At 46.3% G+C, this 17,455-nt stretch overlaps 1 protein-coding gene across 2 annotated transcripts in view; it reads right to left on the bottom strand.

Moving 5' to 3' along the window:
- Nucleotides 1-17,455, bottom strand: part of dtnbp1b (dystrobrevin binding protein 1b) — a 31,446-nt gene that overhangs the window by 12,847 nt on the left and 1,144 nt on the right. The window lies entirely within an intron of this gene.

The following is a 17,455-nucleotide window of genomic DNA, read 5'->3' as shown; positions in this document are numbered from 1 at the left end:
TGTTCTGCAAACAGAAAAATGAAAAAGAAAGCGAGAGAGTGTGTGCGTGTGTGTAGCTAAAATGTGTGTGTGTGTGTGTGTGTGTGTGTGTGTGTACACTCCGTTTGCACATATACACACTCTTTGGTGTGGATCGTGGGAGTGTGAACCTGCAGGCGGCCTGAGTCACACGCTGGCCCTGTCGCATCCAATCAGCATCCAATGTGAAGAAACGGGTCAAATTAAAAATGCACAGGCTGCAGACTCACTCTTGACTCTCAGCTCACTCTTGACTCTCAGCTCACTCTTGACACTTAGCTCACTCTTGACACTTAGCTCACTCTTGACTCTCAGCTCACTCTTGACTCTCAGCTCACTCTTGACACTTAGCTCACTCTTGACTCTCAGCTCACTCTTGACTCTTAGCTCTCAGCTCACTCGCAGCTCACTCTTGACTCTCAGCTCACTCTTGACTCACTCTAGACTCTCAGCTCACTCTTGACTCACAGCTCACTCTTGACACTTAGCTCACTCTTGACTCTCAGCTCACTCTTGACTCTCAGCTCACTCTAGACTCTCAGCTCACTCTTGACTCTTAGCTCTCAGCTCACTCTTGACTCTTAGCTCACTCTTGACTCTCAGCTCACTCTTGACTCACTCTTTACTCTCAGCTCACTCTTGACTCTCAGCTCACTCTTGACTCACTCTAGACTCACAGCTCACTCTTGACTCACAGCTCACTCTTGACTCTTAGCTCACTCTTGACTCTCAGCTCACTCTTGACTCTCAGCTCACTCTTGACTCTTAGCTCACTCTTGACTCTCAGCTCACTCTTGACTCTGAACTCACTCTTGACTCTCAGCTCACTCTTGACTCTTAGCTCACTCTTGACTCTCAGCTCTCAGCTCACTCTCAGCTCACTCTGGACTCTCAGCTCACTCTTGAGTAAATGGAGTGTAAATGATTCACCCCCTCTCGCTTTCTTCTCCAGTCCATAGGTTGTTTGAAGAACACATGGTCTAGACTGCATGACTTTCATGGCAGAGCATTAGCGTACTGTGTGTGTTTGTGTTTTTTTTTCTTTTTTCGACTGTTCCATAAATGACATGCATTTACCTCAACATTCTGAACTATGTGGTCACACCAGGGGGGCATGAGTATATACCCAGTGTGTATCTGAGTCATTTCCACACGGAGGTAGCATCATTTGGAAATGAACCATACAGAAATATATCTGCCCTGAATCACCTGTGTGCAAACATTTGAACTGGGCACATTTACCATGCAGTTATGAGAGAATAATATCATTTATGGGCTACAGATAATGCTAATCTTCAATAGTGTTTCAAAATGAGGCCAAGTGGGAAGTAGTCAGAAAGAAGTTCTGTTCTGTTCTGTTCAAAAGAACACTTAAATGAATTAAAAGAGTTTTTAAATGTAAAGAAACAAATCCATGTCCCCTTCACTAGCTGCCCTCATAGCCTGTATTTAGCTCAGACAGAGTTGATGATGTGTTAAGTTCTGAAGTTTCTGTACTATTCACAATGGAATAAAGAATTGTGGAGATACTTTAGTCAATTTCAACTCGTCTCAAAGATAACTGTGAGATTTACTTTTTTTGTACATGACTGTATATTCAGTATGTTCTGTATATTCAGCTCAAACATGGTTGCTGTTTGCTCTTTCAAGCGGATATATACAGTACATATCCTTCAGTTCTTCTCATTGCTAATTGTTGCAATACTAATTGATATTACTTCAGTCATGGGATTTCAGAGCCTTTCCTTCAGTGCAGAGGGAGAGTCATGGCCGAATCACGGGATGGCACGTCTTTTCTTTTCTCAAGTTTGATGGTTGATCTCAGAGATGGAAGAAGAAAGGTGCACCACTGAACAGTCAATAGGTAACCAGGCAACGGAGGCGCCATTCTTATTTGGTTCCCCACCTTTCCAGAGCTCAAGGCCATATAAGCATTCATCACTCTGCTTCCATCTCCAACAGAGAAACCATACACACATGCTACCGTCCTCACAATCTTTACCATCATGTTATCTTTGATGTTTTTCCATCATGACATTCGCTACTTGTTCACTTCCTCTGTGACATGAACCAGATCCAATAGCTGCGCTTATTCAGGCACAGGGTTGGCCCAACACATGTTGTGTTAGACCAACCAGATGTGTTGGGATTTATCAGAAAAATACTAAATAAGTAAAATAAAAAAATAAAAATAATATCCTAATCTGTCCATAAATTATTCAACACAATCTGCTTGGGAAAATATGTCACAGTTTTAAATGCACCTATGAGATAACTTGCAAACATTTTATACACAGTTGTTACTTAGCAACAAGTGAGGTACTCAAAGACAACAGAGCTTGCTGACACACACACACTCTCTCTCTCTATCTCTCCGTTTATCTTAATATGTATCTATCTACCTCTCCATCCATATATGTACGTATAAGGAATATGTAAGTACCTCGCTTGTATAGCTGACGAAGGACTTTCTTTCGAAACATTCTGGTTTTTAAAGAAACCTTGTGTGCAACATTGGAACTGCTTTCACCTCCTCTTTACCTATTAGTGTACACAGCAGTTAGGCTACTCCCTTGATTATGTGTATAGCAGTATATACTGTATCAGCAGAGGACAAGAATAGGTGGAACTGCCATGTACAGAAGAGGTCTAGAAGAATGAGAATCCAGTACTCAAGGTTTCTCGGAAACTCAGTGATTGAGTGAAAAAAAATGTATATGATGAAATTGTGCTCTGCTCATTCAGCATCAGAACAGTTGAGCAGACACATAGACCTCAGGCTGGACGTTCCACAGGGGAGAACTGGATGTGTCAGATGGGGGGCCAACCAATCATCAAAGCCAGTGTGCCAACGGGATTGAGTGGTACTATGTCAGGGGGAGAGGGGCGCTCATACACTCTGAACCCACCGCTAGTATGGGAGTCTGTGAAATAACTTCCATCTCTAATCGTGCAAAGCTGCAATTGTCTGATTTCTGAATTTGCATGATGCAAAACTTTTCATGGTTTTCAAGGGGGTGGTGATGTTTTTCTACAGATAGTTGGTTTTAAAAGGGAAAAGAACAGAATGAAACACTAGTGCCGAGGCAGTACGGGTTATTCACATCCCCAGCTGGGTCTCATCTCCAAGATGAGTCACTTGTTCACGGACCACCGGGGCCAAGATAACTAATTCTGTTTACACTGGCGTTTTCACAGCGAGCCCACAGAGGTCTGAAGTGCTTCTCTGTCAGGTTTTATTGGCTGCCACAGCATTGTGAGCCAGCTCTTCACCTTCATGGAAAAAAGGTCTTTTCACTACTGTGGAGTCTGAGGGAGGTTTGGAACCACAGCAGCGTTTCACTGGATCACACATCAGATGAGATCTGACAGCATGTGACAGAGGGAGACGGAAAGGGAAACGTGTGAGGCCTGTAATCCATCTGGGTGGCCATGGTATTTAGGTGGTGGTTGACAAGCAGCCCCATCATTAAAATGGCTTGACTTCACATAAAAAGAACGGTAAGTTGGGGAGTGTCTGAATGCCTCTTCTTCTGAGGGTTTTGTGGCCTCAATGAGACATACAAAAAGAGAGCGAGAGACTAAGAGGGAGAGGTAGCTGGTTTGGGGATGGCAGAAAGAACGACAAAAACACAGCCAGTGTGAGCCAGTATGGGCAAGTGTTTGGTTATAAGTCAACCTTTTAAACTAACACCATTATTTATCAGAAGCAGTCGGTCCTGCAGTCTGTTGGTCTGCATTCTTTCACTAGGGTTAGCCTTCCCCTATTGATATTAGCAGCCTTCCACTACGGTTAGCCTTCACCTGTTGATATTAGCAGCCTTTCACTACGGTTAGCCTTCACCTGTTGATATTAGCAGCCTTCCACTACGGTTAGCCTTCACCTGTTGATATTAGCAGCCTTCCACTACGGTTAGCCTTCACCTGTTGATATTAGCAGCCTTCCACTACGGTTAGCCTTCACCTGTTGATATTAGCAGCCTTCCACTACGGTTAGCCTTCACCTGTTGATATTAGCAGCCTTCCACTACGGTTAGCCTTCCACTACGGTTAGCCTTTCACTAGGGTTAGCCTTCACCTATTGATATTAGCAACCAACATGCAACAAAACATGATAAGATAATACCACTTATATGACTGTACTGAAAACACACTGCATGTTAGCCTGCAGTTGACCAAAACATACTCATTGCCATGATGCATCCTCATCAACAATGAAGTATAGTTTATAGAGTGCTCCCCACTCTTCCCACAGGCACACTGACACTCACACAAACAACAAGTCTCTAGATCTGTCCCACATTACAGTGACATGAAAGCTGAATAATTATAGCAGTAGAGTAGAGCAACACATCCACATAATTACTGATTTGACAAAAACACCAACATCCAAATATACTCAGTCCCAGTCCCTGTTGCAAAGAGCTTGAGCAGATGGGAGAAGAGCTCCCCAAGGACAGGTCCCTTTCTCCCGCATCTAACAATGGCTGTGACACTAGAAAGCTTCTGGACACCAGTCTAAGGTGTGTCAAATCAGGAAGTCTTAAATTATTCTCTCACAACCAAGAGAAGGACATTCTTTGGCTTTGTAGCCTCAAAGACCAATCAGGTCATTGCAGATTAAAGAAATAGTATGCAAGAGAACGTGACAACTGGTGATTTGACTGACTGAACTGAACACATTTTTAGAGTGTGCTTTCATGTGATGGAAACTGCAGCAGACTACACCTCCCAGCCAGACAGACTGTGACTGTGGAATCCAGACTGCTTTGTGTTTGAAGGAATATCAGATGTCTGGCCAGCGCCGGATCTATTTATAGCCTCATCAATACCAATTTGGCTCCATGCGATGGCAGGTAACCGATACCCACAGACAGGCAAATGCATTTAGCCCACAAAGCTCTCAGTGCCATCTCTGAGTGGAGTTCATGTCCCAAACGAAAACCAAAGAGTAGGGGTCTATAGTATACTCCAAACATCATCCCTCATTGCTCCTAGGGTCACACACTTTGCATCGCCTGTCTTCTTTTTCACTTGGAATTCAGCTGCAGTGCACACCACTTGGGCTGCAGTGCACACTACTTAGGCTGCAGTGCACACTACTTGGGCTGCTTTCAGCTGCAGTGCACACCACTTGGGCTGCAGTGCACACTACTTAGGCTGCTTTCAGCTGCAGTGCACACCACTTGGGCTGCTTTCAGCTGCAGTGCACACCACTTGGGCTGCAGTGCACACTACTTAGGCTGCTTTCAGCTGCAGTGCACACTACTTAGGCTGCTTTCAGCTGCAGTGCACACTACTTGGGCTGCTTTCAGCTGCAGTGCACACTACTTAGGCTGCTTTCAGCTGCAGTGCACACTACTTAGGCTGCTTTCAGCTGCAGTGCACACTACTTGGGCTGCTTTCAGCTGCAGTGCACACTACTTAGGCTGCTTTCAGCTGCAGTGCACACTACTTGGGTTGCTTTCAGCTGCAGTGCACACTACTTAGGCTGCTTTCAGCTGCAGTGCACACTACTTAGGCTGCTTTCAGCTGCAGTGCACACTACTTCAAGTTCAAGTTCAAGTTTATTATCATTTACTCATAAACAGTATTTATCAGTAATTAAATTCTTTGTGCTCAATGTCAATGTTCAACTTAGAGAATAAATAAATGGAGAATGGAGTATCCAGCATAAATAAATAAATAAATACTGAACAATGGAGAAAAAGGGTAGGAAACAGAGAAAAAAAATTGTAGTGCAAAAAGATATTTCAAGGACAGTTCAGCATCCTGATGGCATGTGGGTAAAAACTATCCCTGTATCTACTGGTACGGGACCTTATACTCTTGTATTGCCTTCCAGAAGGCAGGAGGGAGAAAAGACTGTGGCAGGGATGACTAGGGTCAGAAATTATCCGCTTGGCCTTCCTCCTGCAGCGCTGGCTGTAAAGGTCCTGAATGGATGGCAATGCAGTCCTTGTAATACGCTGTGCAGATTTGACCACTCTTTGTAGTGTCTTCCTGTCCTGGGCAGTGCTGTTGCCAAACCATGTTGTAATTCCACCAGTCAGTATGCTCTCAATGGTGCAGCGGTTAATATTGGTCAGTACAGTGCAGTGTGCACACTACTTAGGCTGCTTTCACAGTGCACACTACTTAGGCTGCTTTCACAGTGCACACTACTTAGGCTGCTTTCAGCTGCAGTGCACACTACTTGGGCTGCTTTCACAGTGCACACTACTTAGGCTGCTTTCACAGTGCACACTACTTAGGCTGCTTTCAGCTGCAGTGCACACTACCTGGGCTGCAGTGCACACTACTTAGGCTGCTTTTAGCTGCAGTGCACACTACTTAGGCTGCTTTCAGCTGCAGTGCACACTACCTGGGCTGCAGTGCACACTACTTGGGCTGCTTTCAGCTGCAGTGCACACTACTTCAGCTGCAGTGCACACTACTTGGGCTGCTTTCTGTAATTAGTCCCATGCTCCTCACTGCATTTTCTCTTTCTCATGTCCTCAGGAAATCTTAAAACGATGGGCTGTTCTGGTCGATTCAGTCGCTGGTGCTAACTAACTGTGGTGCCTGCTTCTGAGCCACGATTAGCATCTGAAGATAAACGTAATGGCTTTAATCCCAGTGGTGTGATGGCTCTTTCATCTAACCAACCAGAATCAGTCTTCTCCTCCTGTCAAAATGGAAATGTCCCCTGCTGTACTCACTTCAGCAAATAAAGACGTACCCAACAGGAGCACTATATATCTGTAAACTAACCCTCCTTGGGAAAAACCTAGCAAGGCTGGAAGAAAAAGAATGGGAATGCTTATGAGAGGAAAAGTCACCACTCTGAATAGAGACACAATGAAAGCGGGGTAAGCAAAGAGGGGAAATGACATGCATAATTCACCAGGTTAATTAAAGCTCTTCTGGGATTTTGTGTGTGTGTGTGTGTGTGTGTGTGCGTGTGTGTGTGTGTGTATGTGTGTGTGTGTGTGAGTGAGTGTGCATGTACAGTATGTGGGTGTGTGTGCCATTTCATTCCTGGAACAGTGTAGAGCGGGGCGAGGATGCATCCCTTTAATGAGATGAGTGAGGGAAGATTATTGTACACGTGTGTTTTTATGTGTCAGGATGGATTACTGGTCAAGGCTGAGATGTGACACAGGTCGAGGAAAAACATTGGAATCAACAAGGATGACAAATACACACACACACACACACACCAGAGAGACACACGCACACAGAGACACACACACAGTACGCATGTGGGGTAAGCTGTTAAGTTCGCTGCATTTACATAGGGATAATCTAAATGTTTAATTAAGGAAAATGATGTCATGTTACAGGTAGCTAAATATACCGTTTCTTTACTTAATTTACATCTGGGCAAAGTCTATGTTGAGTTGTAGCCATGACAACTTTTATTACTACACATTAGGCAGTTGGTGGAGAGGGGGTTGGAGCATTCTACTGTAACCTTTGACCCTGTCCTTCATCTGTCAGACAGATGTGGCACCACAAGGACGTCCAACAGCCAATCAATCAATCCCTCCCATGGAGCATTTGGCCTCGCTCCTTTCCATTGGCTCCTTGAAGTGTCACTCTCTCTACAACATGTACTGTGAGAGTTGGAATCATCATAGCAACACCGGACAATAAATAATCCATGATGGTAAATGTGTTACTATATCCACAATAAAGAGGAAGTGGTTTAAATCTTTAAAGTGTACATGCTTAAGCAGTGCTGAACACTGCGGCGCCTTGGACATTGGACAACCATGTGGGCCGTTTTCCCTGCCTCTCACTGACCTGGCAGACCTACCGTATATCCTTTCCGTCGTCTGACAAATGCGTCATCACCACAGCTATTTTTGACACAGATTTGACCTCTGTAAATAATGAAACAGAACTTCATGGAGTAATTTTTCATTGCAGTTTTGGTTTTGCACCAGATGAGACTGATATGGCCTCCAGAGGATCATAACACATACATTCTGACAGTCACACACGGGGACAGTGAGAGTATTGACAGTCATTTTGGGGACAGTGACAGTATTGACAGTCATTTTGGGGACAGTGACAGTATTGACAGTCCATCTGGACCCAGCTGACTAGAACCATCTGCAATAGAACATACACACCTAAACCAACACGCTGTGACACTCACTCAGCCAACAGCCAGAGGAACATGAAGAGGGCGCTTCATGTTTTTACACTGAATGAGTACAGTTAGGCACCCAACAGCCATCTGGCTACAGTATCATTCCCTCAATGTTCAGTCATTCACATCACATCTCTAGTCTGCTTCACAAAGAGGGACACGGCCATGATGGATGGATGGTCAGTTCAGTGTGGTATTCACTGTGGGCCACTGTGTAACCTCTGTCTACCCCGCATTCTTTCATCCACTGTCTTATTGAAAGGATGCAGTCCTCCCTCTCTCTCTCTCTCTCTCTCCTCTCTCCTGTTTATTTCTCCTGTCTCCCAGACAATATTTTGCGTCTGCTCTGGGCGGTGGTTGAAGATGTATCAGTCACACCTGTATTCTGCAGTGTCAGCCATGACTGAATTATTAAAGGCATTGGCTTGGTCAATTGACTTGGAGGCCAGTGCTCCAGTAAATATGAAACCAGGGCCTATTTTTTCTGAGTGTGTATGTGTGTGTGGCACATAAGTTTCTGCTCTCTACCATATTGTATTCTCCTCTCCCTCTCTCTCTCTCTCTCTCTCTCTCTCTCTCTCTCTCTCTCTCTCCCATGACACATCCCTTCTCTCCCCCTGCCTTTCCTCAGTGAGGTTACTGAGCTGGGTCTTGGCATGCAGGGAAAGCAGGCTGTTCCCTCTCTCTGATCACCACTGCTCTTCTGATTCCCTCCCCAACCCAGATCTCAGCTGCCCATGTCTCTTTTCACGGCCCTGCCTTGTATGTGGACTTCTACAGTTCCATTGCACACTGGGGTGACTTACATTGGGCTAATAGACCCATTCAAAGCACACTGTAGTTTCTGTGGCTGTGAGGCCCAGTGGGTGCAGCAGTGGTGCCTCCAGACAGGCACTGGCAAGGGGCACAGTATGAACAGAGGGAGATCAGTGTGATGCCACAGGGACTGGCAAGGGGCACAGTAGGAACAGAGGGAGATGAGTGTGATGCCACAGGGACTGGCAAGGGGCGCAGTAGGAACAGAGGGAGATCAGGGTGATGCCACAGGGACTGGCAAGGGGCACAGTAGGCACAGAGGGAGATTAGTGTGATGCCACAGGGACTGGCAAGGGGCACAGTAGGAACAGAGGGAGATTAGTGTGATGCCACAGGGACTGGCAAGGGGCGCAGTAGGAACAGAGAACAGAGGGAGATGAGTGTGATGCCACAGGGACTGGCAAGGGGCACAGTAGGCACAGAGGGAGATCAGGGTGATGCCACAGGGACTGGCAGGGGGCACAGTAGGCACAGAGGGAGATCAGTGTGATGGCACCCAATCATTGTGAGAATGCCACACCCCAAACTAAAAGTAGAACATTCTATTTATTGCACTCTAGGTAATGTGAGAGAGCTTCCAACCACATTTCTGTGTTCCCAATGGAGGCATTCATATTAATGCTAGTTACCTTTAAGCAAACACAAAAATCCTCTATCCTGTGTCTCTAACACAATCCTGCCTAATACAAGCAATGAAAGAGTGGACTATTTGCTTACTAATCACCTAGTTTTGGAATCGTAAGATATTCTGCATGCTACATCTCCAGAGCAGAAACCAGAAATGGCATCGCTATAGTATTCCACAAGTAGTCCGTAAACTAAGCTAACCTACACACACGTGGCAAAAATACAACCATGCAGGGAGACATACATAGTCATAAACATACTGTCATACAAATATATTCCATAAAATATGATTATTATTATTACTATTAATTATAATAATAATAATAACTTCTACAGATCTATTTTTCAGCCGCTTCTTTTTCTAACCAACTTTACAGACTGCGTGAGTCTGTAAAAGGCCACTTCAGATCCTAGGGGGTTTAGCAGGCAGACAGCATGTGAGTGAGGGAGAGGAGGAGGAAGAGGAGGAGGGAGAAGGGGAGGGCAGAGGCGTGGGAGAGGAGGAGGGAGAAGGGGAGGAGGGAGAAGGGGAGGGCAGAGGCGTGGGAGAGGAGGAGGAAGAGGAGGAGGAGGGAGAAGGGGAGGGCAGAGGCGTGGGAGAGGAGGAGGAAGAGGAGGAGGGCACAGGCGTGGGAGAGGAGGAGGAAGAAGGGGAGGGCAGAGGTGTGGGAGAGGAGGAGGAAGAGGAGGAGGGAGAAGGGGAGGGCAGAGGTGTGGGAGAGGAGGAGGAAGGAGGAGTGGAGAGAAGCCCTTTTTCATTTCTGCTCAACCATGTTTCTTACTTTTTCTGACTGTGCAGGGGCGTGTGTGTGTGTGTGTGTGTGCGCGTGTGTGTGTGTGTGTGTGTGTGTGTTTGGAGTATGCCATCAGCTCCCTAGGTGAATGAAGATGCAGACAGGAGAAAGAGATCCATCAGACGTCTTTGAGCCCATAGAGCATGTAACGCTGATCACAGAACAGTGGAACGGATCCTGGTGATAACAGAAGGATGACTCATGAGATGGCCAGCTGCTGAACGGAACTCTACGCTGTGGGGTGGCGGGGGTGGCTCAGCGTCCAGTCATGTTGCATCATCCATGACTGTATGAACATGCCAACATCAAAACAACATCAAGTGGACAGCTGCACGACATCAGGGCAGATACAATGAAGCACCCTTCCTCTTTGAAATGGGTTTTGAGTATTCATCTACCTCACCTACCAATTAGCAGCTTTCTCTCTCTCTCTCTCTCTCTCTTCATTGATCTGTCTATCTCTCCATGGAGAATCCATGAAGCTACACCCAATCACAGGGCAGGGCAGGGCCTTATACAGCAGGAGGAGCCACAGGGTCACAGGTCACAGATTGCACGCTCACTTGTACATATGGATTCACCTTCAAACACTCATAAACACATGGGAATGCAAACCCAATGTAAGTCTGGTTCAGGGAGAGGCAAAGACATCGAGACATATATATGTGTGCACAAGTACTCTAGTGTTTGCACCTGGCTCCAGTGCCTGCTGGGACTGTCTTACTTTGTCTATACAGGAAACAGGATGCAGAATGTTCTGGAATCAGCTGCTATACATTTGTTTCTGGTTATGAAATATTAAATGATATTTTTACATATTCTAAAATAGCTATTTCTGTGTAGTTCACATGGTGGTAGGCTAAAATGAACACACAAGACAGCGATGAGAGAAAAACAGTTTGTTTCCTATACAAAGGACTTGGAGAATAATGACAATTATTGATCGTGCGCCAGATAATCAGATCAGTACCAGATTGTGGGCATTATGCCCACCGAATATCTGTGTGAAGTATCTGTGGCTGGGGCTGGGGCTTTGGGTAGCCATGCCCACCGAATATCTGTGTGAAGTATCTGAGGCTGGCGCTGGGGCTTTGGGTAGCCATGCCAACAGTTCTTATGGTAGGCCATAATATGTTTTATTAGGACAGGACAGGACAGGAATATTCTGATTTTGTTTATTTATGTCCATAGCTTTCTCTAAACACAAGTTTGCTTAATTTATTTAATAAACTTACAACGTCACTCCTTAGATGAGTAATATTGCAAAAGATCAAATCACTGGAAAACTAAATTTAGCCTAAAGCCAAATTTAGCCTAAATAATTCGATTTTGCTTGTGATATTTGATTTTGTGAATGTTAAAATAGTAAACATAATTAGGCCAAATAATATGATCAAACTTTCATTAGGTGTTTTAAGGGATCTGTAATAAAGGATTGTCATAGAAAGTGCCGTGTGAGCATGACACACACACACACACACACCTCAGTCAGGTCATCTAATGGGTGTCAGAAATTAGCGAACCTAGCGAAGGTAGCAACCCTTATGCACACACAGACACAGACACAGACACAGACACAGACACAGACACAGACACAGACACAGACACAGACACCGACACCGACACCGACACAGACACAGACACAGACACAGACACAGACACAGACACACACACACACACACACACACACACACACACACACACACACACACACAGACACAGACACAGACACACAGACACACACACACACAGACACACAGACACACAGACACAGACACACTCCTAGCAGCATCAAGCATGTGTCTGAGGGTTCTCGAATTGTCTAGGTCTTCCTCAATACTCTGGCAGGAAATTGCTTTCTTTTCAGAAGAGGAACAAAAGGCCACATGTCAACAGATTTGGCTAATTACCACCTGTGCTTGCACACACACACGCACACACACGCACACACACACGCACACACACACACACACACACGCACACACACGCACACACACACGCACACACACACACACACTAACATAGATACATACAAATACACACAAAGCACTATGTAGACAAAGGTAAATGAAAGCCCTCTCGTCTTGTAGCCTGCAGTGTATTAACAGATCAAACTCCTCGCAGTGAATTGAAATGCTAGTGCCTTGGTCAGCCTCCCACATACACACATGATCACATGATCACATATATACAATGACTCACCCAATGATACTACAGTACTTCTTAACTCAGTCTCGCTCCATTGGCGTTAATCCAGCCACGGTTCTACGGTTTTCACAGAGGTGTGTTGTCGGAAGAGAGTGTGTGTGTGTGTGTGTGTGTGGGGGGGGGGGGGGGGGGGTGTCTGTGTCTGTGTCTGTGTCTGTGTCTAATCGCAGCTGTGGTGTGCTGATTTGAATACAATTAATATTGCTACCTCAACTCAACCCCATACGCAAGGCAAACCATTTACATCAGGAGACAGAGAATAGATAAATGAGGAACAGACCTGTAAGAAGGAGAGCAAGTGAGAGTAAATAAGACACGAAGGGAGAGAGAGAGAGAGAGAAAGACAGAGGAAGAGAGGAGAGGAGAGAGGAAGAGAGGGAATGATTTGATTTGAAGAAACAGAGAGGGATAATGTCCAGACAGAGGGGGCAGGCAGATGCTGATACAGAGTCAAAATGCACACACACACACACACGCATGTCAGTATATATGTGTGTGTGTGTGTGTGTGTGTGTGTGTGTGTGTGTTTGTATGTGTGTGTGTGTGTGTGTGTGTGTGTGTGTGTGTGTGTGTGTGTTTGTGTGTGTGTGTGTGTGTGTGTGTGCCTTTCTGCTTTCTTAGGAAACAGCATCACACACTTAGATGAAGTGACTCAGATAAAGTGACTAGAATCGGGGGGGATCCGTAACGCTAAACATGGCAGATTTATAACTGGAAGTCCTGCCCTGTATTCTGAAGAGCCAATCACATTGTTGGAAACGGCATAACTAGTTTGGCCTCACCTGAACGCTCGGTTTATTTCCACCATTACCATAGCAATAGCAGCAACACTTGAGTGAGTGTCATGCACAGTGAGCAAGTCAACACAAAGAATTAAGTCTTTTTTAGCCTTATTTGAGCAGTTGGGGGAAAACGTTCACACCGTTAACGTCAGATTTAAATGCAGTTTCACATGATGTACTTTAAATGTCTGTTTGACCATCCTATGTGGAGTTACGGATTTCTCCCCATTCATTTAGATAGGAACGAACCTGATCGTGTTTGCCTGAAATAGCTTGCGTTGCCAAGATGGCCGCCGAGTGGCGAGACTTGCCTATAAGGACTTTACTAGAAGTCACAACAAACTGAGTTTATGTCTTGTTTGTAATATCCGCATTTGCAGTCTAGTGTTAACCTTTATACTTTACCCTGTCACAAACACACATGTGAGTATGAGAGGACAGCTAGCTCAGTAGGCATGCAAGAGCTGAAGAGGTAGCAGTGTAGGAGGAGTGCTGTAATTAATGCAAAACATTTTGCTTTAGAAACACACACACACAAACACACCTAAGCAAAGTTCTGGGTGATGCTTCCTTGACTTCAGCACAGGATTATAGTTACTACCTCAGTCAAAATAAAAGAAGATCATAGGTGTGGAGGAAAGGGAGGATAGGGGAGTGGAGAAATGGAGGGATATATTAAATAGAGGGTGAAGAGGAGAGGTTTGGGAGAAGAAGAGGGGCAGAGAAAGAAAGGTGAAAGTGGACAGAGGGGCATTACACAATAATGAAAGCAATAAAGAAGAGGGTCTGTCCCCTGCAATATTAGATCAATCTGTCAACTCTGTGTGTGTGTGTGTGTGTGTGTGTGTGTGTGTGTGTGTGTGTGTGTGTGTGTGTGTGTGTGTGTGTGTGTGTGTGTGTTAGTTAGAAGAATAGAATACAGAATCTGAAATTTCACTAAAATGAATACACAGCATGATACAAAATGATGTACCCCTAAACTCCTATCCATCACACACACACACACACACACACACACACACACACACACACACACACACACACACACACACACACACACACACACACACACACACACACACACACACACACACACACACACACACACACACACACACACACACACACACACACACACACACAAAGAGACACAAACTGTCTGGCACCCTTTGTGAGACACCAACTCTCTCGCCATGGCAGTTACAAACACACACAACCTCCCCACACACATGATCATCACTGTAGTCTGCCTGACAAACAACTTCTCTTGATATTACATACTGTACATGCAGACACATAGATACACATCAGAGAGGATAGTCATTCAGAGGCATCTCCGCTGTGGTCAGTGCCCTCAAGGCAAAAGCATGTAGTGGCTCGCACGCACGCACGCATGCACGCACACACACACATACATACATACATACATACATACATACTGTGGCATCACGATGGGCCAGCTATCAGAGGGGTGTGGTGTTCGTGTGGAGGTCTGGCTGCCACACCACAAGATGGCTGCCAGTGGAACTACATCTCCCAGAATGCAGCAGCACCCAACCAGGTGTAGGTGCTTAAGGCACCTGATGGACGAAGGGGCATTTAAGACAGGTGGTGCCTGTTGTGAGAGGGCGAGCCACGAGAGCAGGAAGAGCCAGGAGGGAGAACAGAGAGGACTTGACGTGCGGGTGAAGCCGTTGGGGAAACGCTTGTTGAAGCGCTTGCTGAAGCGCTTGCTAAGCCGCATCCGGAAGGGGGAAGGCTAGCCCCAAGCCGGGAAGGACCTGGACGGAGGAACTTTAAGCTGCAACTACAGTGGGTAGGATGTAAGTGAGGAGCAACTTTATGAAGCCTATGTTTTTGCCTTTGAAGAACTTTTATGTTTGCTTCCTGAAAGACTTTGTGTTTGGTGAATAAACCTGATCCTCGTTTGAAAGCACTTTTGCCGGCTCTGTCCTGTTAATTACGCACTGCCCTACACCCAGCTCAGTGGTAAAGCCTCTCATGATACCACATATGGTGGAGAATGCGGGCATAGGGCGTAAGTGCGAATGAGCAGAAGTGAAGGAATCGACGACTTGGTGGAACTTTTTTCAGGACTTCACGCAAAGGAGCACCAAACACAAAATGGAGGAACTGGTGATGATGCTGTGGGAGAGCCAGAGGGCCCAGCAGGAGACCAGTGCAGCCTTGCTGCAGATGCAGCAGAAGGACAATCCAACTAGAGATGACCTAGAGGAGGCCGAGAAGAAGCACACCCGGTCTGGTGAGATGTTCGAGAGGGCCCAGGAAAAGCTAAGCCAGATGCGCAGTGCAGCAGTGGTGGTCCTAGCTGCCGGTGATGAAGAGTGGGACGATGATGATGGCGATGATGATGTCTATGGTGAAGATGTCAGTGATGAAGAGGTCTGTGATGTCGACGATGATGAAGATGATGCCGATGATGAAGCTGACGATGGTGAGGATGAAGATGATGACAAAGGTGATGATGAAGGTGACGATGATGAAGGTGAAGATGATGTCGATGAGGAAGATGAAGGTGATACTGATGGTGATGAAGATGATGAATATGATGAAGATGTTGATGATAAAATTGCTGAGGAAGAGGTGGAGGATGAAGATCCTGCGGAAAACGAAGATCCTGCGGAAAACGAAGATCCTGCTGATGACGAAGATCCTGCGGATGATAACGAAGCAGGTGAAGATGACTCTGAGTCAGAGGTCCCACCAGGTAAAAAGGCAGCTCCAGCCAAGTCTGCTGCCAAGGCAGCCCCTGCTAAAGAAGAGCCTGGGGAAGACCACAACGGTAAAGAGGCAGATGATCCAGACGATGGTGCCGAATGCGACAACGACCTCGGAGAAGAGGGGGATGTCTTTGACCAGACCAACGTGTCGACTTCTGCCCGAACAAACGTGTCTGACTCTGCCCAGAGGAGAAAGATGTGTGCCGGCTACCAGCGCAAGGTGGTAGTAGTGTGCCACACAAACGAGGCCTACAAGGAGAAGACTCCTAAAAAGACGGAGACGGATGGCAAAGATGTCCCCGAACGTGCCGTGCTCAAGAGGAAGGGACTCTACGCCCTGCCAGAGGTGGGCGATTACTTCCCTGAGGTGACGTATGTGGAGCTGAAGAAGCTGGAAGCAAAGGTCGCATTTGAATTGGCAACTTTCGGTGAATTGTCAGGAGATGGCGACTGAGGAGACGGCAGAAGATGGGGAAGACACTGGCATGGTCCCCAGTGCACCACAGGAGCAGAAAGAGAAACCAGGGGAGACAGAAACAAACGGCAGGGTGAGTAGATGGTTTCTAAGCCACCATCCGTTTAATGTCTCTGTCGTTCACAGGCCAGGAAGGCGCCGTGGAAAAGCAGATGTCCTGTCCCACTGTGATGCCTTTTGGACCTGGTTTATCCTGCCGAGGGCGTCAGGTCCGGGGAGAGGGATGTGTGGCATCACGATGGGCCAGCTATCAGAGGGGTGTGGTGTTCGTGTGGAGGTCTGGCTGCCACACCACAAGATGGCTGCCAGTGGAACTACATCTCCCAGAATGCAGCAGCACCCAACCAGGTGTAGGTGCTTAAGGCACCTGATGGACGAAGGGGCATTTAAGACAGGTGGTGCCTGTTGTGAGAGGGCGAGCCACGAGAGCAGGAAGAGCCAGGAGGGAAAACAGAGAGGACTTGACGTGCGGGTGAAGCCGTTGGGGAAACGTTTGTTGAAGCGCTTGTTGAAGCGCTTGCTGAAGCGCTTGCTAAGCCGCATCCGGAAGGGGGAAGGCTAGCCCCAAGCCGGGAAGGACCTGGACGGAGGAACTTTAAGCTGCAACTACAGTGGGTAGGATGTAAGTGAGGAGCAACTTTATGAAGCCTATGTTTTTGCCTTTGAAGAACTTTTATGTTTGCTTCCTGAAAGACTTTGTGTTTGGTGAATAAACCTGATCCTCGTTTGAAAGCACTTTTGCCGGCTCTGTCCTGTTAATTACGCACTGCCCTACACCCAGCTCAGTGGTAAAGCCTCTCATGATACCACAATACATACATACATACATACAGTACATACATACATACATACAT

This window comes from Clupea harengus, chromosome 19 (genome assembly GCF_900700415.2).
Source record: "Clupea harengus chromosome 19, Ch_v2.0.2, whole genome shotgun sequence".
NCBI lineage: Eukaryota > Metazoa > Chordata > Actinopteri > Clupeiformes > Clupeidae > Clupea > Clupea harengus.
This window is presented reverse-complemented; position numbering and strand designations above follow the sequence as displayed.